Here is a 27,106-nt window from a genome sequence, read left to right as displayed (position 1 = left end):
AGGATGGGTCCGGGGGCCCACTGGACCCACTGTGAGACGGACCTGAGCTAAAACTCCATTGATCACCTGGCCTCCATAAGCCCCCACTCTGACTGGTGGTCCAGAGTGACGTTTTGGGTCCCCTGGAATTAATGTCACTTCTGAACCAGTGTCTAATAATCCCCGAAATACCTGATCATTTCCTTTTCCCCAATGCACAGTTACCCTGGTAAAAGGCCGTCGGTCTCCTTGGGGAAGACTTAGAGGAAGGTCAACGGTATAAATTTGTGGCAGTGTAACAGGTTTCTTCCCCATAGGGACCTGGCCTCCCCTTCATTCAAGGGGCTCAGGGTCTGTAAACTGTTTCAAGTCTGGAAATTGGTTAAGGGGCCGTGACTCTGTGTTTTTGTAATTCAGGTTAGACTTCTGTTCCCTTGACCTAGAACTCTTTTGTTTATACAGCTCCAACAAGAATTTAGTAGGCTGCCCTTCTATTGTATTTCTAGGCACCCCATGATTTACTAGCCAATGCCACAAATCTCTGCGTGTCATATAATTTTGATGCCTCCTTTGAGTTTGTTGTCTATTATAATACCCACGTCTACCCTGTCTTTGGTGATTAAGTGCTGCCACCTGGCTTCTGCCAACTCGGGATCCTGTCATCCCCATTGTGTTTAAGGATTCCAGCTCAGTGACAGCAGTTCCTACAGTAATATCTGACCTACAGAGAAGTGCAACCACAGAGCTCTTGAGGGATGATGGTGCTAGTCTCACAAATTTATTTCTCACTGTTCTGGTAAAAGGTGCATCCTCCGGACATTCCTGGGGTGTAAGAGCAGGCTTTGCATGATAAATCCACTCTAACATCCCAATCTCTCTAAGCCTCTGGATCCCCTCATCTACATTATACCAGGGCAGTTCTGGCATTTCAACCTCAGGTAATGTTGGCCACCTTTTGATCCATGTTTCAACCAACCACCCAAACAAGCTGTTAACACCTTTTCTAACTGCTCTAGCTATAACATTGAATGCAGAATCTCTGCTTAGTGGGCCCATATCAATAAATTCAGCCTGATCCAGCCTTATATTCCTCCCACCATTATCCCACACTCTTAAAATCCATTGCCACACATATTCCCCTGATTTCTGTCTATATAAATTGGAAAACTCACACAGTTCTTTTGGAGTATAACGTACCTCCTCATGTGTGATACTTTGTACCTCACCTTTAGGGGCCTGTTGGGACTTTAGTCTAGTTATAGGTCTAGAAGAAATGAGGGGTGGTGGGGGTGGGTCATGAAAAGAATTAGAAATATCTTCCAAGCCATTTGCTTCAGGGCTTTCATTTGCAGTTTCATCTGGTGAAACAGGATTAATAACTCTAGGGCTAATCCCTTCAGGAGGAGGTTGGGTGGCCAATTCCTCAAGGCAGGCTGGAGGTGGGGCGGCTATGTCCTCAGGGCAGATTATTACAGGGTTATCTAAAGAAGGCTCAGCATGATCTAGGGTTTCAACCTCACCCCCAACATCATTATCAATCCATATGTCACCATCCCATTTTTCAGGGTCCCACTCCTTTCCAATCAGTGCCCTCACTTTAACGGCAGACACCATGCAAGACTGAGATTTCAGTTTACGTTGTAAAGTTGCTACTCTAACAATAAGATTCTGAGTCTGATTTTCAGAGATCTCAAGTCTACGGCTACAGGAAATAAAATTTTCCTTCAGGATACTCATAGAAACCTCTACATCTTTCAGACGGCACTTAAGCTTCTTGTTTGAAGTCTTAAGCCCATCCCTTTCACCCTTTAATGTAGACAGTGTATCTAACAACAACCAACCAACATCTCTATAACTCTTATTCCTACAAAACTCTGTAAAGGTGTCAAAAACATTATCCCCCAGAGTCTGGCTTCGTACAAGCGAAGCATTAGGAGAATCGAATGATGATATGTTGACTATCTCCTTTGCCAACTCAGTCCATGGATTGGGAGTGTCATTCTGATTACGGGAATCAGAGTCCTTAGTGTCTCTGAGCCCAGTCAGAGTAGAAAACCATTCATAAAAACCCATTTTTAAGATTCTGTTCCTTAAGAACCACTCCTGGTACCAAGGTGTATTAGTTAGGGTTCTCTAGAGAAACAGAACCAACAGGGAACACTTGCAAATATAAAATTTATGAAAGTGTCTCACGTGACTGTAGGAACGCAGAGTCCAAAATCCACAGGGCAGGCTGCGAAGCCGATGACTCCAATGGATGGCCGGGGTGAACTCCACAGGAGAGGCTCACCAGCCAAAGCAGGAATGCAACCTGTCTCCTCTGAGTCCTCCTTAAAAGGCTTCCCATGATTGCATTTAGCATCACTAATTGCAGAAGACACTCCCCTTTGGCTGATTACAAATGGAATCAGCTGTGGATGTAGCTAACGTGATCATGACCTAATCCTATGAAATGTCCTCATTGCAACAGACAGGCCAACGCTTGTCCAATCAGATGAACAGGTACCACAACTTGGCCAAGTTGACACCTGTCCCTAACCATGACACCTTGTAATCATATTGTATGTTTGTTATAATCCATGAAAGAACATTCTTATACTCGCACTATTGACTTTATAGTCCATTGTCTATAATAGGGATAATTGTTGTTATATATTCCTTTGTTGTATCTTTTATTTTTTACTTGCGACATATATGACCTAAATTTCCCCTTTTAACCACATTGACTTATGTAATTTGGTGCTGTTAGTTACACTTACAGTATTGTGTTACTATGACCACCATCCATTTGCAAACCTTTACAAGCAACTTAAATAGAAATTCTGTACAAATTAAATATCAACTCCCCATTCTCTAAACAAAATCTGTCCCCTGGTAAACTCAAATCTAGATTCTACCTGTATGAATGTGCTTATTATAATAAGTTCATATCATTGAGATCATACAATATTTGTCCTTTTCTGTCTGGTTTATTTCATTCAGCATAATGTACTCAGTCATGCATCAGGACTTCATTCCTTTCTATGGCTGAGTAATATTCCACTGTACGTATATACCACAGTTTGTTTATCATTGACTGATGGACGCTTGGGTTGTTTCCATCTTTTGGCAGTGTTGAATAATGTCACTATGAACATTGTTGTGCATGTATCTGCTCTGTCCCTACTTTCAGTTCTTCTGAGTATATGCCTAGTAGTGGAATTTCTGGGTCATTTGGTAATCCTATACTTTCTGAGGAACTGAGACTGTTTTCTACAGTGGATGCACCATTTCACATCCCCACCAGCAAGGAATGAGTTTTCCTTTTTCTCCACATCCTTTCCAGCAGGTGTAGTTTTCTCTCTTTTTTTAAATAGTAGCCATTCTGGTAGGTAAGAATGGCATTTCATTGGGGATTTTTTTTTTCTTTTGCATGGACAGGTATTGGGAAATGAACCTGGGTCTCTGGCATGGCAGGCGAGAACTCTGCCACTGAGCCACCATTACACTGCCCCTCATTGGGAATTTGATATGCATTTTCTTTATAGCCAGTGACACTGAGCATCTTTTAATGTGCTTTTTCTTGTCTTTGGAGAAATGTCTATTCAGCCTTTGGGCTGTTTTTAATTTGTGTTGTTTTGTCCTTTTATTCTTGAGTTGTACCATTTCTTTTTCCCAGATATTAAATCCTTATTTATTTTGTAGTTTCCAAATATTTTCTCCCATTGAGTAGCTAATCTACACTTCTGTAGCAAAGTACTTTGAGGCACAAAAGTTTTTAATTTTGAGGAGGACCTATTCATCCATTTTTTCTTTTGTGGCCTGTGATTTGGGTGTAAAATTTTAAGAAACCATGGCATATATAAGATCTCTAGGAGTTTTATGGTAATGGTCTTTATATTGAGGTCTTTGATCCATTTTGAGTTAATTTTTGTATGTGATGTGAAGTAGGGATCCCTTTGATACTATTGTATATGGATATTCAGTTCTCTCAGCACCATTTGTTCAAGAGGCTATTCTTTCCCCATTGAGTGGACTTGGCAGTCTTGCCTATATAGTCAGTTGTCCATAGATATGAAGGTCTATTTCTGAACTCAGATTTCTTTGGTCAATATATTTGTCCTTGTGCCAGTACCATGCTATTTGACCACTGCAGTTTTGTAATTTCTTTTTTTAGCTTAACATTTTATTTTATTTACTTAGTTTTTAATATTTTTCTTGACAAAAAATAACATATATACATGAACATTCTTAACATATGAACATTCCATTCTTGGTATGTAATCAATGACTGATAATATCATCATGGAGTTGTATATTCATCACTATGATCATTTCTTAGAACATTTGCATCACTCCAGAAAAAGAAATAAAAAGAAAAAAGAAAAACTGCATACATATCATACCCTTTACCCATCTCTATCATTGACTGCTAGTATTTACATCTACCCCATATATGTTTATTTTTTTATTTTTAACTTTTTGTGTTGTATAGTATAACATATATACAAAGCAAAGAAATAAAAAAGCAGTAGTTTTCAAAGCACTCTTCAACAGGTAGTTACAGGACAGATCCCAGAGTTTGTCATGGGCTACCGTACGATCCTCTCAGATTTTTCCTTCTAGCTGCTCCAGAATATAGGACACTAGAGGGCTTAAAATTTTTTTTATCATCACAATTGACTTTTTTCCTTCTTTTTTTTTTTGTGAAAAATAACATATATACAAAAAAGCTATAAATTTCAAAGCACAGCTCCATAATTAGTTGTAGAACATATTTCAGGGTTGCAATTTCACAACTTTAAGTTTTTACTTCTAGCTGCTCTAAAATGCTGGAGACTAATAGAGATAGCAGTTTAATGGTTCAGCATTCACATTCATTTGTTAAATCCTGTCTTCTCTGTATAACTCCACCATCACCTTTGATCTTTCCATCCCTCTCTTTAGGGGTGTTTGGGTTATGACCATTCTAAATTTTTCATATTGGAAGGGTCTGTCACTAATATGGGGTAGGGAGATGAAAGTATCTGATGTTCTGGAGAGGCTAGGCTAGGTTTTAGAATTTATCTGGACCAGGGACCTATCTGGAGGTTGTAGGTTTGGAAAGTTGCTCGAGTGCATGGAACCCTTGTGGAATCTTATATATTGCCATAGGTGTTCTTTAGGATTGGCTGGAATGGTCCTGGTTGGGAGTTGGTTAGCAGGTTATGATAGGTACCAAGGTCGAACTGAAGCTTCTGTAACTGCAACCTCCAGAGTAGGCTATAGACTCTCTTTGAACTCTCTCTGCCACTGATATTTTATCAATTATATTTCTTTTCCCCCTTTTGGTCAGGATAGAATTGTTGATTCCACAGTGCTAAGTCTGGATTCATCCCTGGGAGTCATCTCCCACGTTCCCAAGGAGACTTTCACCCCTGGATTCCATGTCCCACGTAGGGGGGAGGGCAATGATTTCACTTGCAGAGTTGGGTTTAGAGAGAGACTGAGGCCACATCTGAACAGCAAAATAGATCCTCCAGAAGTAATTCTTAGGCATGCCTATAGGTACTCTAAGCTTCTCCGCTATCTACATAAGCTTCACAACAGTAAGCTCCTGACTGAGGGCATGGCCTATTAATTTTGGTGTCCCTAAAGTTTGGCACAGTATTAGGGGATTCTCTGATGGTTTAATAGTTCCATATTTTTCTCCCATTCCTCAGGGGACTTTGCCAATACTTTTAGATTATCTGCTTGATATACTTTAGGATGTATCCAGGCATTATTGTAATCTGTACAGGATTAAAGGCCCTCTTTCTTATTTTGTGCTCCCCGTGTTTCAGTTGTTGAAATGAGCTATACAGATAGGTTGAATTAGATTATGCACTATAGAAAATTTCAGTTCCAGACCAAATTAACCTTTCTTCCATTGGTCTTGATATAATTTCTTTTTTAAAGAAAGCTTAAATCATTTAATTTTTAAAAAGAAATTGTGGCTATCTGATTGAATGTTATGTTGGTAGTTATCTCACCACTTATTCACAATGCCAAATATATTCTTTTTTTTAATGCTTTTATTGAGAAGTCTTCATGTACCATACTGTCCATACAAACTGTACAACCATTGGCTCACAATATCATCACCTAGTTGCATATTCTTCACCATGATCATTTTTAGCACATTTGCATCACTCTAGGAAATGAAATAAAGAGAAAAAAGAAAATCCCATGCATCCCATACCGTTTACTCATCTTTCATTGACTGCTACTATTACAATCTATCCAATTTTTTTTACCTGTTATGTCCCCCATTATTGTTTTTTTTTGTTGTTCTTATTTTTTACTTATCTGTCCCTAGCCTGGGTAAAGGAAGTGTCAGCTACTTTTTCACCTTTGTGTAAACAAAGTTTTTACAATCACACAGTGTGCTGGTTTTAAAGTTACAACTCCTGAATATATGTGACTGTTGTAAGAGCTTACAATCTAGGACTCTTTACAATAGGCCCTAGTCTGATAACCCATGCTCTTGATTTCAGTTCTCCAAGTTTGGTTATTATAGTTAGTTCATATGACTGAGAAATGTTAATATTTGTCTTTTTGTTTATGATATTTCATTCAACATTCTGTCCTCAGTGTTCATTTTCCTAGTTGGATGCCTCACAACTTCATTCCTTCTTGTCCCTGCTCAGTAGCTCGTTGAATGTAAAACCACAGTTCCCCCTTCCATTCCTCAGTCGTTGTACCCTTAGGCCACCTCTTTCCATTGTGAATCATTGAAAACTGATGCCATAAACACTAGTGCGCAAATGTCCATTTATGTCCCCACTTTCAGTTCCTCCAACTATACACGTAAGGGCAACACCACCACATTGTCCTCCAGATGGAGTGCACCAATCTGCTTACCTACCAAGAGTGAAAAGGGACATCTCTCTGCAAATTTTCTCCAGCCTCTGTGTCTCTCTGTTCATTTTGAAGCATTTTTATTAATACAGCATACAATCCATCCAAAGTATAAAATCAATGGTTCATGGTATAATTACACAGCCATGCCTTCACTACCACAATCTATATGCAAAGAATCCCATACCCCACCTACATATCTCCCACTTGTTTACTTATTTATTTTTAATATTTTTATTGACAAAGCATAAAACACAAATATTCTTAACATACGAACATTCCATACTTTGTATAATTATTGGCTCACAATATCATCACTGTGATCATTTCTTAGAAAATTTGCATCACTCCAGAAGAAGAAATAGGAAAAAAAAACCTCATACATACCATACGCTTTACCCCTCCCTCTCATTGATCACTAATAGTTTCATCTATTGAATATATCTTAACCTTTGTTCTCCTATTTTTTTCTATATCCCTTACTACTTCCTTTCATTGATCACTAGTATTTCAATCTACTCAATTTATTTTAACATTTGTTCCCCCTATTATTTGGTCATTTTTGTATCCATATTTTTTGTCATCTGACCATACCATAGATAAAAGGAGCACCAGACACAAGGTTTTCACAATCACACAGTCACATTATGAAAGCTATATCATTATACAGTCATCTTCAAGAAACATGGCTACTAGAACATAGCTCTATAGCTTCAGGCACTTCCCTCTAGCCACTTTAATACACCTTAAACAAAAAAGGGGATATGTATATAATGCATAAGAATAACTTCCAGGATAATCTCTGAACTCTGTTTGAAATCTCTCAGTCACTCACATTTTATTTTGTCTCATTTTCCCTTCCCGCTTTCTGTCAAGAAGTTTTCTCAGTCCCTTGATGCTGAGTCCCAGCTCATTCTAGGATTTCAGTCCTGTGTTGCCGGGGAGGTTTACAATTTAGTTTTGGCATATTGCTTTTGTTACATTCAGTGGAAGCATATTACAGTGTCACTGTTCACTGTGGATCCTAGTTTGCCCTGATTGTATTTTTTCCTGTATACCATCCCATTTTCAACCCCTTGCAATGTTGACATTCATTTATTCTCCCTCATGCAAATACATTTTTATATTTGTGCATTTAATCATCATTGCTGTCCATTCTTGGCATTGCTAAGTTATACTGTCTTAGCCTTTATCCTCTTTCCTTCTGGTATCATACATGTCCCCAGCCCTTCTCCCTAAAATATACTCACATTTAGCTTCATTCAGTGTCCTTGTATTATTGTGCTGCCCATCAGATAGTATTGTGCTACCCATTTCGGAATATTTAGTCAGCTCTGTTGCACATTCTGTGCCCTTTCAACACTAAATCTCTACCCAGTCTCTACCCCTTTTCTATCACCTTATAACCTGTGTTCTTAACTTTAACTATCAAAGCTCACTCATTGATTTTAGTTTGTGTTGGTAAGACCATGTGGTATCTGTCCTTTAGTTTTTGGCTAATTTCTCTCAACATAATGTCCTCAGGTTTCATCCACATTGTTACATGCTTCATAACTTTATTTTACATTATAGTTGCGTAATAGTGCATCAGCTATACATGCCATAGCTTGTTTAGCCACTCATTCATTGATGGACATTTGGGCCGTTTCCATTTCTTGGTAATCGTGAATAACGCTGCTGTAAGCATTAGTGTACAAATGTTCATTTGAGTCCTTGCCTTCAGTTCCTCTGAATATATACCTAGTAAAAGGATTTCTGGATCATATGGCAGTTCTGTACTGAGGGAGTGCCAAACTGCCTTCCAGAGTGGCTGCACTATTCTACATTTCCACCAACAGTGAATAAGTGTGCCTTTTTCTCTACATCCTCTCCAGCACTTGTCATTTTCTTTTTTTTTTGATAATGGCCATTCCAGTGGGTATGAGTTGATAATCTCATTGTAGCTTTGATTTGTACTTCCCTGATAGCCAGTAAAATTGTCTTTTAATGTGCCTTTTAGCCATCTGTATTTCTTCTTCTGGAAGAGTGTCTATTCCTGTGTTTTGCTCATTTTTAATGGATTTTCTTATATTGAACCATCCTTGCATACCTGTGATGAATCCTCTTTGGTCATGGTGTATCACTGTTTTAATGTGGTGCTGGATTTGATTTGTAAGAATTTTGTTGAGGATTTCGCATTTATATTCATTAAAGAGATTGGTCTTTAGTTTTCTTTTCTTGTAACATCTTTGTCTGGCTTTAGCATAAGAGTAATGTTGGTTTCATAGAATGAGTTAGATAGCCTTCTGTCCTCTTCAAGTCTTTTGAAGAGTTTGAGCAGGGTTGGTACTAAGTCTTTCTTGAATGTTTGGTAGAATTCACATGTGAAGCCATTTGGTCCTGGACTTTTCATTTTTAGGAGCTTCTTAATGACTAATTCAGTTTCTTTACTGCTGGTTTGTTTGCTGAGGACATCTATTTCTTCTTGAGTCAGTGTTGGTTGTTCATGCCTTTCTAGGAAGTTGTCCATTTCATCTACATTGTCTAGTTTATTAGCATAAACTTGTTCAAAGTGTCCTCTCCTTACTGCCTTTTATTTTGGTGGGGTCAGTGGTTATGTCTCCTCTTCCATTTCTGATTTTATTCACATCCTCTCTGTTCTTTTTGTCAATCTTGCTAAGTGTCCATCAGTCTTATTGATTTTTTCATTGTTGATTTTCTCAGTTGTTTTCATATTCTCAATTTCATTTATTTCAGCTCTAATCTTCATTATTTCTTTCCTTTTGCTTGCTTTGGGGTTAGTTTGCTGTTCTTACTCTAATTCTTCCAAGTGGACAGTTAATTCTTTGATTTTTGCTGTTTCTTCTTTTTTGATATAGGTATTTAGGGCAATGAATTTCCCTTTTAGCAGTGCCTTTGCTGCATCCCATAAATTTTGATATGTTGTGTTTTCATTTTCATTTTCCTCGAGATACTTACTGAGTTCTCTTGTAATTTCTTCCTTGACCTACTGATTGTTTAAGAGTGTGCTGTTGAGCCTCCATATATTTGTGAATTTCTCTGCCTATTATTGATTTCCAACTTCATTCCTTTATGATCCGAGAAAGTGTTTTGTATGATTTCAGTCTTTTTAAATTTATTGAGACTTGCTTTGTGACCCAGTATATGGTCTATCCTTGAGAGTGATCCATGAGCACTTGAGAAAAAGTTGTGTCCTGCTTTTGTGGGGTGTAATGTTCTATAAATGTTTGTTAAGTCTAGCTCATTTATTGTATTATTCAAATTCTCTGTTTCTTTGTTGATCCTCTGTCTAGATGTTCTGTCCATTGATGACAGTGGGGAATTGAAGTCTCCAATTATTGTGGTAGATATGTCTATTTCTCTTTTCAGTGTTTGCCTCATGTATCTTGGAGCACTCTGGCTCGGTGCATAAGTATTTATGATTGTTATGTCTTCTTGTTGAATTGTTCCTTTTATTAATACATAGTGACCTTTGTCTCTTTTAATTGTTTTGCATTTGAAGTCTAATTTGTTGGATATTAGTATAGCTAGGTACCCCTGCTGTTTTCTGATTGTTGTGTGCACAAAATATCTTTTTTCCCAACCTTTCATTTTCAACCTATGTTTATCCTTGGGTCTAAGATGCATTTCTTGTTGGCAGCATATGGATGGGCCCTGTTTTTTAATCCATTCTACCAGTCTGTGTCTTTTGATTGATGGGTTTAAACCATTAACATTTAGTCTTATTACTGTAAGGGCAGTACTTTCTTCTTCCATTTTGCCTTTTAGATTTTATATGTCATATCTAATTTTTCTTCTTTTTACCTTTACAGGTAGTCTTCATTTCTACACTGTTCTCCACATTTCTCTCTCCTGTCTTTTCCTATCTATCTCTAGTGCTCTCTCTAGTATTTCTTGCAGAGCTGGTCTCTTGGTCACAAATTATCTCAGTGAGTTTTTGTCTGAAAATATTTTAATCTCCCCCTCATTTCTGAAGGACAATTTTGCTGGATATAGAATCTTGCTTGGCCATTTTTCTCTTTTAGTATCTTAAATATATCATCCCACTGTCTTCTCGCCTCCATGGTTTCTGCTGAGAAATCAGTGCATAATCTTATTGGGGTTTCCTTGTATGTGATGGATTGCTTTTCTCTTGCTGCTTTCAAGATTCTCTCTTTCTATTTGACATCTGACTTTCTGATTAGTAAGTGTCTTGAACTATGTCTGTTTGGGGTACATTGCACTTCTTGGATCTGTAATTTTAAGTCTTTCATAAGAGTTGAGAAATTTTCAGTGATAATTTCATCCATTAATTTTTCTCCTCCTTTTCCCTTCTCTTTTTCTGGGACACCCACAACATGTATATTTGTGTACTTCGTGTTGTCATTCAGTTCCCTGAATATCTGCTCATCTTTTCCCTGTATTTTCTATTACTTGTTGGATTTCAGATGTCTCATCCTCCAATTACTAATCCTATCTTCTGCCTCTTGAAATCTAACATTGTAGGTTTCCATTGTTTTTTTTTTTTTTTTCATCTCTTCTCCTGTGCCTTTCATTCTCATAAGTTCTGTGATTTGTTTTTTCACACTTTGGATTTCTTCTTTTTGTCCATTCCTTGCCTTCTTTATATCCTTCATCAATTCATTGATTTGATTTTTAATGGGATTTTCCATGTCTGTACAAACATTCTGAATTGTTTCAACTCCTGTATCTCATCTGAATTGTTAGTTTGTTCCTATATATTCAATTTTCCTAGTGTGATTTGTTATTTTTTGCTGACATCTAGTCATTTAATCTCCTTAATTAGTTTATTCTGGAGATTTTTTTCACTTTTTTAACGTAGGATTTTCTTACTGCATGACTTTGTTGTCTATCTGTTCTTTGACATTCAATTTACCTTATTCTAGACTTGTACTTTAGGTTTTATGTAACAGATCAGAGTTTTTCAGTTTTTGTTATTTGCTCTGCCTGTATGGTACCTTTTTTTACCCTCACCTTAAGAGGGTCTACTTTGGTATTATATACCCCAGTCAGATTTTCCCAGGCCAAACTGGCCTCCTCTCAGGACGAAAGAGTCACTTGCATCAGTTTTCCCTGAGTGTGAGACCCAGCAGGTTGAAAGACTTCCCTATGAAGCCTCTGGACTCTGTGTTTTTCCTATCCTGCCCAGTATGTGGTGCTTGTCTACCTGTGGGTCCTATGAGCAGAAGGTGATGTGGTACCTTTAACTTCAGCAGACTCTCCCTGCTGGGGATGTGGTTGAGACACAGGAGAGGTTGAAGGCTGGCTTTAATCACTTCAGTTTTCCAGACTCTGGGGTCTGAATTCCTTGAGGGAGGGATTCTACCTGAGCTGGGCCCAGCCTCTCTCCTGGGGAAGACACAGCCTCCAGACAGACTTTCAAACAAGCTTAATTCTTCCTATGCCTGGCAGTTGGAGCTTTGCAGTTGTATCCAAAGAGCAGTCAAGCAGTAGATACACAGCCACAAAACAAAAGGAAAAAAAATCCTCGGGTTTGCCAATCAAAGCTTAAGTTGGTATTGCTCTGTGTATTTCCAGGTCCTATGTGCCCCCTCCTTTCCTTCAGGGCCCAGACCCTTTCAAGTATTTTGTGCTGTCCGATCCAGAAAAAACCTGTGTTTTTTTTTTGTTTTTGTTTTTTTATTGTTATTTTTTTTCTGTTGGCCCTGCCTCCTCTGTACTGGGGCAAAACTTAGCAACCTCAGCTTTTACTGGAGGTTCAGCTGAGTTGGGGGCCTATTTTTAGTAGTCAGAATTTGTTAATTAATCCCACAATTGGCGCTTGGTTGTGCTCAGCCCCTGCTGCTAGTCAAGTCTCTTTCCTGTCCCCTTTGGGAAGCAGCCTGTGGGAAAGGGGTGCCAGCTGCCGCGGCTTGGGAAACTCATGGTTCTGGGTGGGCTCGCAACCGGTCCAGCTTGTCCAGACTGGGGTATGCTGTGTGTCTGGTCACTGACGTGGCCCCAGCAGTTGTTCTTTTCTGTTCCTTGCTATTTACTAGCTGCTCTGGAGGACGAACTATATCCTACTTCCCACTAGGCTGCCATCTTGGCTCTTCCTATTTGTTTATTTAAAAAAATTTTTTTGATACCTTATTTTGTTGCAATTCTTCCTCCTCGTTTTAAAAAATATATTTTTATTGAGATATCTTCACACACATACAGTTCACCCAAAGTATATAATCAGTGGCTCACAGTATCATCACATACTTGTATATTCATCACCATGATCATTTCAGGAACATTTGTATCACTACAGAGAAAGAAATAAAAAGAAAAAACCTCATACATCCCATGCCCCTTACCCCTTCCCTTCTTCAGTCTAACCATTTGGTAAACCCGTATGCCCTTCTTTACTTTTTTTTTTTAATAAAAACTATTATTTATTGGGCAGTGCGACGGTGGCGCAGTGGCAGAATTCTTGCCTGCCGTGCCAGAGACCCGGGTTCGATTCCCGGTGCCTGCCTATGCAAAACCAAACCAAACAAAAACTATTATTTATTAAAACCATTAAAAATTTTAGTGAAAAACTCTATAAAATCCTTAACAAATGAGGGAAAAAAACCAAAATGCTAACCAAGTCTAAGACACAGCTTGCAAGATACTTAGAGCTCTAACATACTGTATAATAAGGTAAGAAGAAATTAAGTAAATACATAGTAATTATAAATAACTATCAGAGATTATAGTGGCACAAAAAACCCTTGAAATTAACTTTTTTTCTAAAAAAGTACATTACCAAACACTTTTAAAAAAATCACACCATATGATAGGCATGAATATTTCCCCCCAAACAACTAAAAATGTAGTTTATAAGTTGGGTGATTTTCCTTTTACATTTTCTAAGAACATATGGTATTACTTAAAAAACAAGTGTCGTTTTGAAGTTTAAAACTCTTTTTCCTATTGAAATTATTGATTATTCTGACCTTAATAGATCCTGTTTAGTGCCCAATTAATTTTCTTGTGAACAATTGAGTCATTTCATTTCTCCAAATCGTTTTAAAACTTTAACAGTATGCATTATTTAACGGAGTGTCTTCTAGAGTGGGGAAAATCAATATAAGGAAACTTTGACGTTTTTATCAGTTTGCTTCCAATATAATTCAATTTGTTTCTGTGTAATAACTACAGTATATGATAGTTGACATAAATTATGAGTGAACGTCATTTCCTTTTGGTGTCATACTTCTGAATCATAAAGTGAAAAACTTAGTCATAAGTAATTTAAATTACAAATAGTAATTATAAAAGTCTGCATATTTCATTTTTTTAAATACTTAGTTTAGAAATTTTCCATATAAGGTTGATCTGTGCGCAAACTAAAAGAAAGTCTTTCCTCTTACAATACAGTTTAAAACAGGGAGTTAATTTTTTCTTGAAGGCTATTTCTATAGAAACTGTGGTATAAATTCATAGTTTACATTGATAATTTGTCCACTACTGACAGAGGGAAAATTGGAAAAAGAATACCCCCTGGTTTTTGGAATATACTTGAATATCAAAGTCAGCAGGAGTTTAATAGTTATTTTTGTGAAAGGGGTAGAATTGGTCTTGATTTATATTCAGGCTATATCTGAAGGTTTTACTGAACTTAGGGTCTGATCTTAGGAGAAAATTTCACAGAAAAGTCAGGAGTATAGATTTTGAAGTAGAGACTCAGGTGATGATTTTTTCCAGGGAAATGATTATGAAGGGTACCTGGATTTCTTCTTCCATAGATCTCAACTGAATGTGTTCAGTTTTGCCAAATTTCTGAAAGAATTTAAAGCCTTCACTATACATCCAGTGTCTTTGAAGTGGCTCTTCAGATCATCGACTTTAATGGAAAGGGGGATATTGGAAAGACGACTGATGGTCTTCAAGAATCAAGGCTACTTTGATGCAGTTCAACAGTTTCAGGAAGTTCCCTCTAGCTACTCCAGTACATCATAAACCTTAGGAAATCTATATAATACATACAAATTAACCTCCAGGAAAACCTCTTGACTCTAAAATCTCTCAGCCAGTGAGACTTAGTCTCATTTCTCTCTTCCCCCTTTCGGTCAAGAAGGCTTTCTCATTCGCATGATGCCAGGTTCTGGCTCATTATGGCAGTCCTGTCCCAAGTAGCCAAAGAGATTTACACCCCCTGGGAGTCAAGTCCCACATAAATGGGGAGGGTAATGAGTTCACTTGCTGAGTTGGCTTAGAGATAGAGGCCACATCTGAGAAACAGAAAGAATAGGGTCCCTAGGGGTAACTCTTAGGCATAATTATAAGTAGGCTTCCTTGTCCTTTGCAGGAATGTGCTATAGGGGTGAACTCCAGGATCGATGGTTCAGCCTATTGAATTGGTTGTCCTGACTGTTTGCGAGCGTATCAGGAATTTCCCAGGTGGGGAACTTTAATATTTCCTCCTTTCTCTCCAGTCCCACTTTACAAGTAATTTTTTATTATCTGCCCAAATTACTCTAGCATGTATTCGAGCATAATATTAACCTGCATAAGCCAAAAAGATCTCACTTCCTATTCAAGATTCCATGTAATTATGGTGTTGGAATAATCTGATCATACAAGTTAAATTAGATAATGTGCTACCAAAAATATAAATTTTGTACCAAATAAATGTCTGTCCCTTTGGTTTTACAGAGAAGTTGAAGTTCTAAAATATGGACCACATCATCCTTTACCCTGAATTCTTATTTTCCATAGTCCTATCGGGATCAGCTTCATTCATATTTCTAGATGAAGTCTGATAAGTTTTTCAAGTTTTTAAACAGTAGCTGAATGGGGCTGTGCTGACTTTCATAGCTTCAGTGCTCTAAATCTGAATCTCAGGAGTCACATAAACACCTGAAGTTTCAGGGAATGACCATGTTACATACAAAGAGCTCCATATCTCAGAATTTAGAAACATCAGTTACATCTCCTAAATATTTTAAGAGCTTTACAGTAGGCTCCAATGTTATAACCCATGCTCTTGACTTCATTTCTCTGAGTATGTATATTATTGTTAATCCATGAGTGAGACATGATAATATTTGTCTTTTTGTTGCTGACATTTTATTCAACATACTGTCCTTAAGGTTCATTCACCTATTTGCATGTCTCACAACCATCATTCCTTCTTGCAGTCCCTCTCTAGTCCATTGTATGTCAGCATCACAGTTCCCTCTTCCATTCCTCAGTTGTACCCTCAGGCCATCTCCATCCATTGTGAAACACTAACACTGCTGCCATAAACACCAGTGTACAAATGTCCATTCCGGTCCCCACTCTCAGTTCCTCCAGATACTGAGATCCTATGGCAAGATCATATGGAAACCCCACCACTAACCTCCTGTAGAACCACCATACTGCCCTCCGGAGAGGCTGCACCTCTCAGCTCTCCTACCAACAGTGCATAGGTAATCTCTTTCTCCACATTTTCTCTAGCACTTGTTTCTGTTCATTTTTAAACAATTTTATTTGCACATCATACAATTCACCCTAAGTAAATAGACGTGAAGACATTTCCTTTCTTCCACATAGAATCCATGCCCCTCTGCCATGCCCATTTGTTGACATTTAGTTTTGGCATAATGACTTTGTTACATTCAGTGAAAGTATATTACAATGCTACTGTTGAAATCCTAGCTTGCATTTATTGTACATTTTCCTGTATGTCATCCATTTTCAACCACTTGCAATGTTGACATTTATTTGTTCTCCCTCATGCAAAAATGTCTTTTATTTGTATGTTTAATCATCATCATTGTTACACTGTAGGCATTCCTAAGTTATACCATCTCAGTCATTATCCTCCATCTTTCCTTCTGGTTTCATATGTGCCCCCAGCCCTTCTCCATCAACTATACTCACATTCACCTTTATTCATTGTACTTATATGATTGTGCTGCCATCAGGTATTATTGTGTTATCCATTGCTGAATTCTTACGGTCAGTCCTGTTGCACAATCGGTATTCCTTCAGCACCAAATAAATGCCAAGTCTTGTCCCTTTTTCTATCTCCTGATAACCTGTGTTCTTAACTATCTAAGTTCATTCATTAATATTAGTTCATATTAGTGAGACCATACAGTATTTGTCCTTTTCACTCAGCATAATGTCCTCAAGGTTCATCCTTGTTGTTACATGTCTCATGACTTTATTCTGTCTTATAGCTGCATAGTATTCCATTATATGTATATACCACAGCTTGTTTAGCCACTCATCTATTGATGGACATTTTAGCTGTTTCCATCTTTTGGCAGTTGTAAATAATGCTTCTATAAACATAAGTGTGAAAATGTCCATTTGTGTCCTTGCCTTCAGTTCCTCTGAGTGTGTATCTAGTAATGTGATTGCCAATTGTATGGCAATTCTATACTTAGTTTCTTGAGTGTGCCGGTCTGAATCTGTGGTGGACCCCCAAAAAGCCATGCCCTTTGATCCTCATTCAATATTGCTGAGTGGGAGCATTTTGATTGTTTCCATGAAGATGTGACCCACCCAACTGTGGGTGGTAACTTTTTATTAGATGATTTCCATGGAGATGTGTCTCCACCCACTAAAGGTGGAGTTGCTTGCTGGAATCCTTTAAAAGAGGAAGCATTTTGGAGAGAGTCCCTTTTTGGTAGAGCCACATGAAAGCCAGCAGACACTGCCATGTTCGCCATGTGCCCTTTCAGCTGAGAGAGAAACATTGAACATCGTTGGCCTTCCTGAACCAAGGTGTCTTTCCCTGGATGGCTTAGATCAGACATTTCTATACACTTAATTGGGACATTTTCTCGGCCTTAGAATTGTAAACTAGCAACTTATTAAATTCCCCTTGTTAAAAGTCATTCTGTTTCTGGTATATTGCATTCCAGCAGCTAGCAAACTAGAACATTGAGGAACCACCAAACTGCCTTCCACAGCGGTTGTACCATTTTACATACCTACCAATAGTGGATAAGTGTGCCTCTTTCTCCACATCCTGTTCAGCAGCTGTCGTTTTCTGTTTTAATGGCTATTCTAGTGGGTGTCAGATGATATCTCATTGTGATTTTGATATGCGTTTTCCTGATAGCCAGTGATGTTGTTCATCTTTTCATGTGCCTTTTAGCCATTGGTGTTTCCTCTTCTGAGAAGTGTCTATGTCTTTTGCCCATTTTTTAAATTGGGTTTGTCTTTTCCTTCTTGAGTTCAAGAATCTCTTCATACTAAACCCTTTTCTGATATATTGTTTCCAAATATTGTCTCCTAATGCATAGGCTGCCTTTTTACTTTCCTAAATTCTTTGATGTACAAAGTTTTTAATTTTGAGGGGATGTTATTTATCTCTTTGCTTTTGCAATGCTTATGCTTTGGGTGTAAGATCTAGGAAACCACCTCCTATTACAAGATTTATAAGATATTTCCCTACATGTTCTTCAACAATTTTATGGTCTTAACACTAGTGATTAGTTATTTGATCCATTTTGAGTTAATTTTTGTATAAAGTGTGAGATATAGATCCTCTTTCATTTTTTTACATATAGATATTCAGTTCTCCAAACACCATTTATTGAAGAGGCTGCTCTGTTGGTTGGCTTGACTACCTTAACAATATTAATTGTAGATGAGAGGGTCTATTTCTGAGCACTCAGTTTGTTTCCACCTGTCAGTATATCTGTCTTTATGCCAGTACCATGCTGTTTTCATCACTGTAGCTTCATAACATGCTTTAAAGCAATGTAGTGTGAGACCTCCCACTTCATTTTTCTTCCTCAAGATAATTTGTAGGTTTTTTGGGCACCCAGTTCTTTCAAATAAATTTGGTTATCGGTTTTTCTATTTCTGCCAAGTAACTGTTGGGATTTTAATTGGTGTTGCCTTAAATCTATAAATCAGTTTGGGTTGATTTGACATTTTAACTGTACTTCCCATCCATGAACACAATATGCCCTTCTATTTATTTAGGTCTTCCATGATTTCTTTTAGCAATATCTTGTAGTTTTCTGTGCATAAGTCTTTTGTATCTTTAGTCACATTTATTCCTAAGCATTTGATTCTTTTGGATGCTATTGTAAATATAATTTTTTACTTGATTTTCTGTTAGGTTTGCTCATCATTAGTGCATAGGAACACTACTGATTTTTGGATGTTGGTCTTGTACGTTACTGAACTCTTTAGCTGTAGTTGCTTTGCTGTGGATTTTTTGACATATAGTATCATGTTGTCTGCAAACAATGAGAGTTTTACTTCTTCCTTTCCAATTTGGATGCCTTTTATTTTATTTATTTTTCTTTTCTTATTGCTCTGACTAGAACTTCCAGCTCAATATTGTATAACAATGGTGACAGTGAGTATTCTTGTCTTGTTCCTGATCTTACAGGGTAAGTTTTCAGTCTTTCCCCATTGAGTATGATGTTAGATGTGGTTCCCTTTATCATGTTGAGGAAGTTCCCTTGTATTCCTGTCCTTTGAGGTGTTTTCATCAAGAAATGCCACTGAATTTTGTCAAATGCCTTTTCTTCATCAGTCGACATGATCATGTAGTTTTTTCACTTTGACTTCTTGATATGGTATATTACATTAATTGATTTTCTTGTGTTGAACCAGCCTTGTATACCTGGACTACATCCCACTTGGTTATGTTGTAAAATTCTTTTAATGTGCTAATGGATTTGATTTGCAAGTATTTTGTTGAGGATTTTTGCATCCATATTCATTAAAGAGATTGGTTTATAATTTTCTTTTCTTGTAGTATCTTTTTCTGGTGCTGATGTGGACTTTGTAGAATGTGTTTCATGAAGCTTCCTGGGGGGAATTCTCTTTCTTCATCCCCAAAGATCACTGGCTGATGGACTTTGCAGTTCTTGTGGCTGTCGTGGCTCTAAAAAGGAACTCTTGAAAATATTTCCCCTCTTAAAGGATTCCAGTCAAGGCCTACCTGGGATGGGAGGAGTCACATGTCCCTCTAATCAAAAGTTAAGGGCAGGCATCCGTGGCTTAATGGCAGGGTTCTCGCCTCCTGTGCCAGAGACCTGGGTTCGATTCCTGATGTCTGTGCATGCATGCATGCATGCATGCAAAAAAAAAAAAAGTTAATATCCACAATTGGGTGAGTCACATCTCCATGGGAACAATCAAAAAGCTCCAAGCTAGCAATTGAACAAAGATTAAAGGACATGGCTTTTCTGGGGTCCACCACAGATTCAAACTGGCATACATGCTGTGCAATTAATGGCTCACAGTATTATCACATAGTTATGTATTCATCACCATGATCATTTTTTTGAACTCCAGAAAAAGAAATAAGAAAGAAAAAAGAAAACACTCATACATACGATACCCCTTACCCCTCCCTCTCATTGACCACTAGTATTTTCGTCTACCCAATTTATTTTAATCTTTGTCCTACCTGTTATTTATTTTTTATCCATTTTTTTGAACTCATCTGTCCATACCCTAGATAAAAGGAGCACCAGACACAAGGTTTTCACAATCACACAGGCACATTGTAAAAGCTGTATCATTATACAATCAGTTTCAAGAAACAAGGCTACTGGAACACAGCTCTACATTTTCAGGTACTTCCCTCTAGTCACTCCAATACACCATAAACTAAAAAGGATTATCTATATAATGTGTAATAATAACGTCCAGGATAATCTCTCAACTCTGAAGTCTCTCAGCCACTGACACTTTATTTTGTCTCATTTCTCTCTTCCTCCTTTTGGTCAAGAAAATTCTCTCAGTTTCTTGATGCTGGGTCCCATTCATCCCAGGATTTCTGTCCCACATTGCCAGGGAGATTTACACCCCGGGAGTCATTTCCTATGTGGGGGTGGGGGCGGGGAGGGCACTGAGTTCACTTGCTGTGTAGGCTTGGAGAGAGAGGCCATATCTGAGCTACTAAAGAGGTTCCCTGGGTTCGAACCATGCTGTTTTTGACTACTGTGGCTTTATAATATTAAAATCAGGAAGCATGAGTCTTTCCACTTCGTTCTTCCTTTTCAAGATGTTTTTGGCAATTTGAGGCCCCTTAACCTTCCAAATAAATTTTATAATAAGTTTTTCTATTTCTGCAAAGTCAGTTGTTGAAATTTTGATTGGTATATCATTGAATCGGTAGGTCAGTTTGGGTAGAATTGACATCCTAACAACATTTAGCCTTCCAATTCATGAACCTGGAATGTCTTTCTGTTTATTTAGTTCTTTGATTTCTTTTAGTGATGTTTTATAGTTTTCTATGAACAGGTCCTTAACATCTTTGGTTAAGTTTATTCCTAGATGTTTGATTTCTTTTAATTGCTATTGTAAATGGATTTTTTTCCCCTTATTTACCTCCTCAAATAGCTCATTACTAGTGTATAGAAATAGAACTGATTTTTGCATGTTGGTCTACTCATTTATTAGCCCAAGTAGCTTTGTATTTTTTTTTTCAATGTTCTTTAAAGTTAGTGTCTAGTTTGCTAGCTGCCGGAATGCAGTATACCAGAAACAGAATGGCTTTTAAAAGGGGAATTTAATAAGTTGTTTACAGTTCTAAGGCCAAGAAAATGTCCCAATTAAAACAAGTGTATAGAAATGTCCAACCTAAGGTATCCATCCAGGGAAAGTTACCTGGGTTCAAAAATGCGGAGGAAGTTCAGGGTTTCTCTCTTAAGTGTGAAGGCACATGGTGAACACAGTCATGGTTTCTCTCTCGGCTGGAAGGGCACATGGCAAGCATTGCATCATCTACTAGCTTTCTCTCCTGGCTTCCTGTTTCATGAAGCTCCCTGGGAGGTGTTTTCCTTCTTCATCTCCAAAGTGCTGGCTAGTAGACCCTCTGCTTCGTGGTGCTGCAGCATTCTCTGCTCTCTCTGAATCTCCAGCTTTCTCCAAAATGTTTCCTCTTTTATAGGATTCCAGTAAACCAATCAAGACCCACCCAAATGGGTGGAGACACATCTCCCCTAATCCAGTTTAACAACCACTCTTGATTGGGTTGTGTCTCTAGGGAGATGATCTAATTACATACAGTATTGAATAGGGATTATTCTGCCTTTACAAAATGGGATTTTGATTAAAAAATAATCTTTTCTAGGGTACATACGTTATTTCAAACCAGCACAGATAGGATCCTGTCATCTGCGAATTCTGAGTTTTACTTCTTCCTCTCCAATTTAGATGTACTTTTTTTTCCTTCTTTTGCATGGGCAGGCACTAGGAATCGAACCTGGGTCTCTTGCATGGCAGGCGAGAACTCTACCTGCTGAGCCACCATGGCCTGCCCTTTTTTTCTTTTTTTTAGAAAAATATTTTTATTGAGATATCTCTGCATACATACAGTCCCTCTAAAGTATACAGTCAATGGCTCTCAGTATCATCACATAGGTCTGTAGTCATCACCATGATCATTTTTAGAATATTTGCATAACACCAGAGAAAGAAGTAACAAGGAAAAAGAAAATAAAACACACATCCCAAATCCTTTACCCCACCCTCTCATTGATCACGAATGGTATAATCTGCCCAATTTTTTTTGCCCTTTATTCCCCGTATTATCTATTTACTTATTTTTCCTTATTTTTTTATTCATCTGTACATACCCTAGATAAAGGGGGTATTTTTTTATTCATCTACATACCCTAGATTTTCATAATCACACGGTTGTATTGTAAAAGCTATGTAGTTACACAATCGTATTGAAGAGTCAAGGCTACTGGAATACACTTCTACAGTTTCAGGTACTTTCCTCTAGCCAATTCTAATATACCACAGACTAAAAAGGGATAGGTATATAATGCATGACAATAACCTCCAGGATAACCTTTTGACTGTTTAAAATCTCTCAGTCACTGAAACTTTATTTTGTCTCATTTCCCTCTTCCTCCGCTTGGGTCAAGAAGGCTTCTTAGTCGTATGATGCTGGCTCCCGTCTCGTCCCTTGGAGTCATATCTCAGCACTGCCAGGGAGATTTATACCTCTGGGAGTCATGTCTCACATAGAAGGCAGGGCAATGAGTTTACCTTTCAAGTTGGCTTAAAGAATGGAGTGACATCTGAGCAACAGAAGAGGTTCTTTGGGATGACTCAGACATAATTATAAGTACACTTAGCTTCTTCTTTGCAGGAATAAGTTTCAGAAGGTGAGCCCCAAGATTAAGGGCTTAGCCTATTGAATTGGTTGTCCCCATGCTTGTGAGAATATCAGTAATTCCCCAGATGGGAAAGTTTTATATTTCCTCCCTCCTCCCCAGTCCCCCAAGGGGACTTTGCAAATACTTTTTTATTCTCTGCCCAAATTACTGTGCAAAAGAAATATCAGAGCATCACATTAACCTGTACAAACCAACAAGGTCTCATGCCTGATTCAAGATTCCATATAATTATGGTGTTTGAATAAACTGACAATACAAGGTAAATTAGATAATGAACTAGTCAAAATACAATTTTTGCACCAAATAAACATTCTTCCTTTGATCTCATACAGGCAATTCTTTTTTTTGCCTAACTACTCTAGCAAGAACTTGTAGCACAAAATTGAGTGGTTACGGTAGGCATTCTTGTCTCGTTTCTGATCTTAGAAGGAAAACTTTCAGTTTATCATAGAGTATGGTGTTAGCAGAGGGTTTTTCATGTATGTCTTTTATCATGTTGAGGAAGTTTCCTTTAATTCCTGCCTTTCGAAGTGGTGGAGAGTTTGCTAGTTTGCTAACTGCTGGAATACAATATACCAGAAACAGATTGGCTTTTAAAAAGGGGAATTTAATAAGTTACAAGTTTATAGTTCTAAGGCCATGAAAACGACCCAGTTAAATCAAGTCTGTGGAAATGTCCAGTCTAAAACATCCAGGGAAAGGTACCTTGATTCAAGAAGGCCAGTGAAGTTCAGGGTTTCTCTCTCAAGTGGAAAGGCACATGGTGAACACGGCATCTGCTCGCTTCCTTTCCAGGCCTCTTGCTTCATGAAGCTTCCCCATGGATGTTCTCCTTTATCTCTGGAGGTTGCTGGCTGGTGGACTCTGTCTGTCGGAATCTCATGGCTTTCTCTCTTGTTGCTTTGTTGTGGTTCTGTGGCTTTCTCCTTGTTCTCAAAAAGTCATTCTCTCCAAAATGTCTCCTCTTTTATAGGATTCCAGTAAACTAATCAAGACTCACATAGAATGGGTGGAGACACATTTCCATCTAATCAAGTTTAATACCCACAACTGATTGAGTGACATCTCCGTGGAGATAACCTAATCAAGTTTCCAGCTTGTGGTGCTGAATAGGGATTAGAAGAGACTTGCTCCCACAAGAGTGATTAGATTTAAAACACAGCTTTTGTAGGGTACATAAATCCTTTAAAGCCAGCAGAGAGATGATGTTGAGAAATAGGAATACTTATTCACTTTTATTAGGAATGTAGAGTGTTACAGCTGCTGTATAAGTCAGTTTGGCTATTCCTCAGCAACCTAAATATAGAACTGCCATATGATCTGCCAATTCTACCACTAGGTATACTCAGAAGAACTGAAGGGGGAATGTGAACAGACATTCGTACATTGCTGTTCATAGCAGCATTATTCACAAAAGAACGAAACTACCCAGTTGTCCATCAAACAATGACTGGGTAAAGAAAATGTGGTATACACGTGTGACAACATAAATGAACCTTGAGGACATTATGTTGAATGAAATAAGCCAGACACAAAAGGACAAATATTGCATGACTTCACAAATACGAACTAAATATAACTACCAAACTCATAGTATGTTGTTAATCTCTAGAATATAGGTCAGCAAACCATAGAATGAGGACAGAATGGGGAGCTGATGCTATATTTGTGCAGTTTGTAATAAGGTCGATTGTTAATGTTTGAAAATCATTAGAAGTGATGGTAACACATATAGTGAGTGTAATGAACAGTGATATGTAGGTACAACTTTGGTGAAAGGGAAAGTTTAGGGTTATGTATGTCCCTAGAAGGAGAACCAGAGGTTGAAATATGGGAATGTATAACATAGTGAACCAACCCTCTTGTGGATGATGAGTGTGGTCAGTAGTTCAGATATAAGAATATTATTTCATGAATTAGAGCAAATAAATGCATGATACTATTATAAGGTGTTAATAATAGGGTGATATATGAGTAAAAATATACCAAAAATGCAAATGATAGACATAGTAATACATGAATCTTTTTCCAACATTTGTGGAAAAAAAAGAAGACGTGCTAAGTGAAAGATACCAGACACAAAGGCCTACATAGTGCTTTGTTCCATTTATATAAAATGTAAATATAAAAAAATTTATAGAGACCAAAAAAGCAGTGCTCTGACAGAAAAAGAATAGTGACTCTGTAGGGCTAGAAAAGGATAGAGGGATTGAGAGGTTACTGCTGAGGGATATGGGGTTTTCTTTTCAGAGTAAGGAAAATGTTCTAAAATTGATTGTGTTGATGAATGGAGAACTCTGAATGCACTAGAAGACATTGATTGTACACATTAGATGAATTGTGTGGTATGGGAGTGTATTAGTTAGGGTTCTCTAGAGAAACAGAATTAACAGGGAACACTCGCAAATATAATATTTATAAAAGTGTCTCACATGACCGTGGGAACGCAGAGTCCAAAATCTGCAGGGCAGGCTGTGAAGCCGACGATTCCGATGGAAGATCTGGACAAACTCCATAGGAGAGGCTCACCAGCCGAGACAGCAAGAACCTGTCTCTTTTGAATCCTTCTTGTATGGCTTTCAGTGATTAGGTTAAGCTTCACTCATTGCAGAAGACACTCCCCTTTGGCTGATTACAAATGGAGTCAGCTGTGGACGCAGCTGACTTGATCATGATTTAATTCTATGAAATGTCCTGATTGCAGCAGACAAGCCAGCACTTGTCCAACCAGACAAACAGGTACCACCATTTGGCCAAATTGACACATGAACCTGACCATGACAGCAAGTATATCTCAATAAGACTGCTTTAAAAAGAAATTAAACCGAAAAAAATCAAGTAGAAAAAAATGCAGTCTAAGCTTTGCATGTCTGCCTCCCTTTCCAGGAGTTGCTCAGCCATCCTTTATTTCATTGGAAGTACATTAGTACAGACAGATATTTCATTTAAAAGATTTTCATGAATGTTTCTAAATTCTAAAGGTACTTAAAATTTTTTCCTCAGATGTGTAGAAGAAACATTAGTGCTTAGTACTTCCTGCGTAAGGATAAGTATTCCTATAGTGTCTGTTGAGAAGACATTTTTATTGTTTCATTCAAATTAATTGGGGCACTGAGTTTTCATATATAGTTAGAAGGAGAAAAGTGCATGTGCTTTTTTTTTAAACAAAAACACCATTTCTTTGAAATAGTCTCTCCTGGGTTTTAGTTATAGAGCTATGGATAGCAGAAAGAGCTGCTTCTGTCTGTAGCTTAGGTCTTACTGCTAGTCTTACGTCTGCAGTGATGCTTAAAGTACTTCTCCATTTCCTACATTCTTTTTGCAGTGAGAATGTGAGGATTAAATGAGAAAACGACTTTCTTCTGCACGTAGTAGATGCTTAGTAAATGTTATGTGCTCTGGGAACACACATTTTTGCCCTTTGAAGAAACTCTTTGATTAATATTTAACTGGAAAACTGAGGATTATGTCTGTTGGTTTATGAGGTGATGTTGGAATATGTCCAGCAACTCTTTTCATATGAAATGAAATGAAAGATTTACATCTCTGTAGTTAAAAAAAAAGTTAGTAATAACTAGTGATATATCCAGTTCTAATAGGAAGCAATAGTTTGTGTTTGAAATTCCTTTGATTTCATGTCAGATTCAGCTAACATTGCAGGTGTCCACTTCTCTTTCACAATTGCTGAATTGATTTTAAGGGTTATAAGAAACATTTTTTTCTTTACATGGATAAGGGGTTTAAATTTGTATGATTCCACATTACCCCCTCCTTGCCAACATTTTGAACGTAAATACATATTTAAACATATTAGTGGGTAATTCTCTATAATAAAAAATTTTAACTGAAATTTAGGAACTTTAAGAAGTTCCTTTAAGAGTTCCTTTAAGAGTTTCTTACTAATTATCATCTCATTCCTTCCTGATTAAGGAGACAGTGTATTTGATATGTGTGGATGCCTAACACACTGATGACATCCTGTTTTAAAATCTGTTACTGTTCATTTGCCTGTGTGATGTGTTTATGTTGTCAGTCAGGTCATTGTTATCTATCTCTTTTTTAAAGACATTTTTATTGGTGCATTATATATATATATATCAAAGAATACGTATAACTATTCATGTGATGTATTTTCCCTATCTAAAGCACTCATATAATCAGCTCCCAGATGAATAAACAAACTGGGGAACTCC

General features: G+C 37.6%; 1 protein-coding gene and 1 long non-coding RNA gene across 2 annotated transcripts in view; both read left to right on the top strand.

Annotated features, from left to right (window-relative positions):
* ROCK2 (Rho associated coiled-coil containing protein kinase 2) overlaps positions 1–27,106 on the top strand; it is a 206,317-nt gene that overhangs the window by 50,240 nt on the left and 128,971 nt on the right. The window lies entirely within an intron of this gene.
* The window catches only part of LOC143677359 (uncharacterized), a 93,198-nt gene that overhangs the window by 50,022 nt on the left and 16,070 nt on the right, over positions 1–27,106 (top strand). The window contains exon 3 of the long non-coding RNA XR_013172524.1: positions 15,119–15,210. This is a non-coding gene — a long non-coding RNA (uncharacterized LOC143677359). The remainder of the gene's footprint in view (positions 1–15,118; positions 15,211–27,106) is intronic.

Source organism: Tamandua tetradactyla, chromosome 3 (genome assembly GCF_023851605.1).
Source record: "Tamandua tetradactyla isolate mTamTet1 chromosome 3, mTamTet1.pri, whole genome shotgun sequence".
Lineage (NCBI taxonomy): Eukaryota > Metazoa > Chordata > Mammalia > Pilosa > Myrmecophagidae > Tamandua > Tamandua tetradactyla.
Note: the sequence above shows the minus strand (reverse complement) of the source record. Positions and strands in the feature narration are given on the sequence as shown.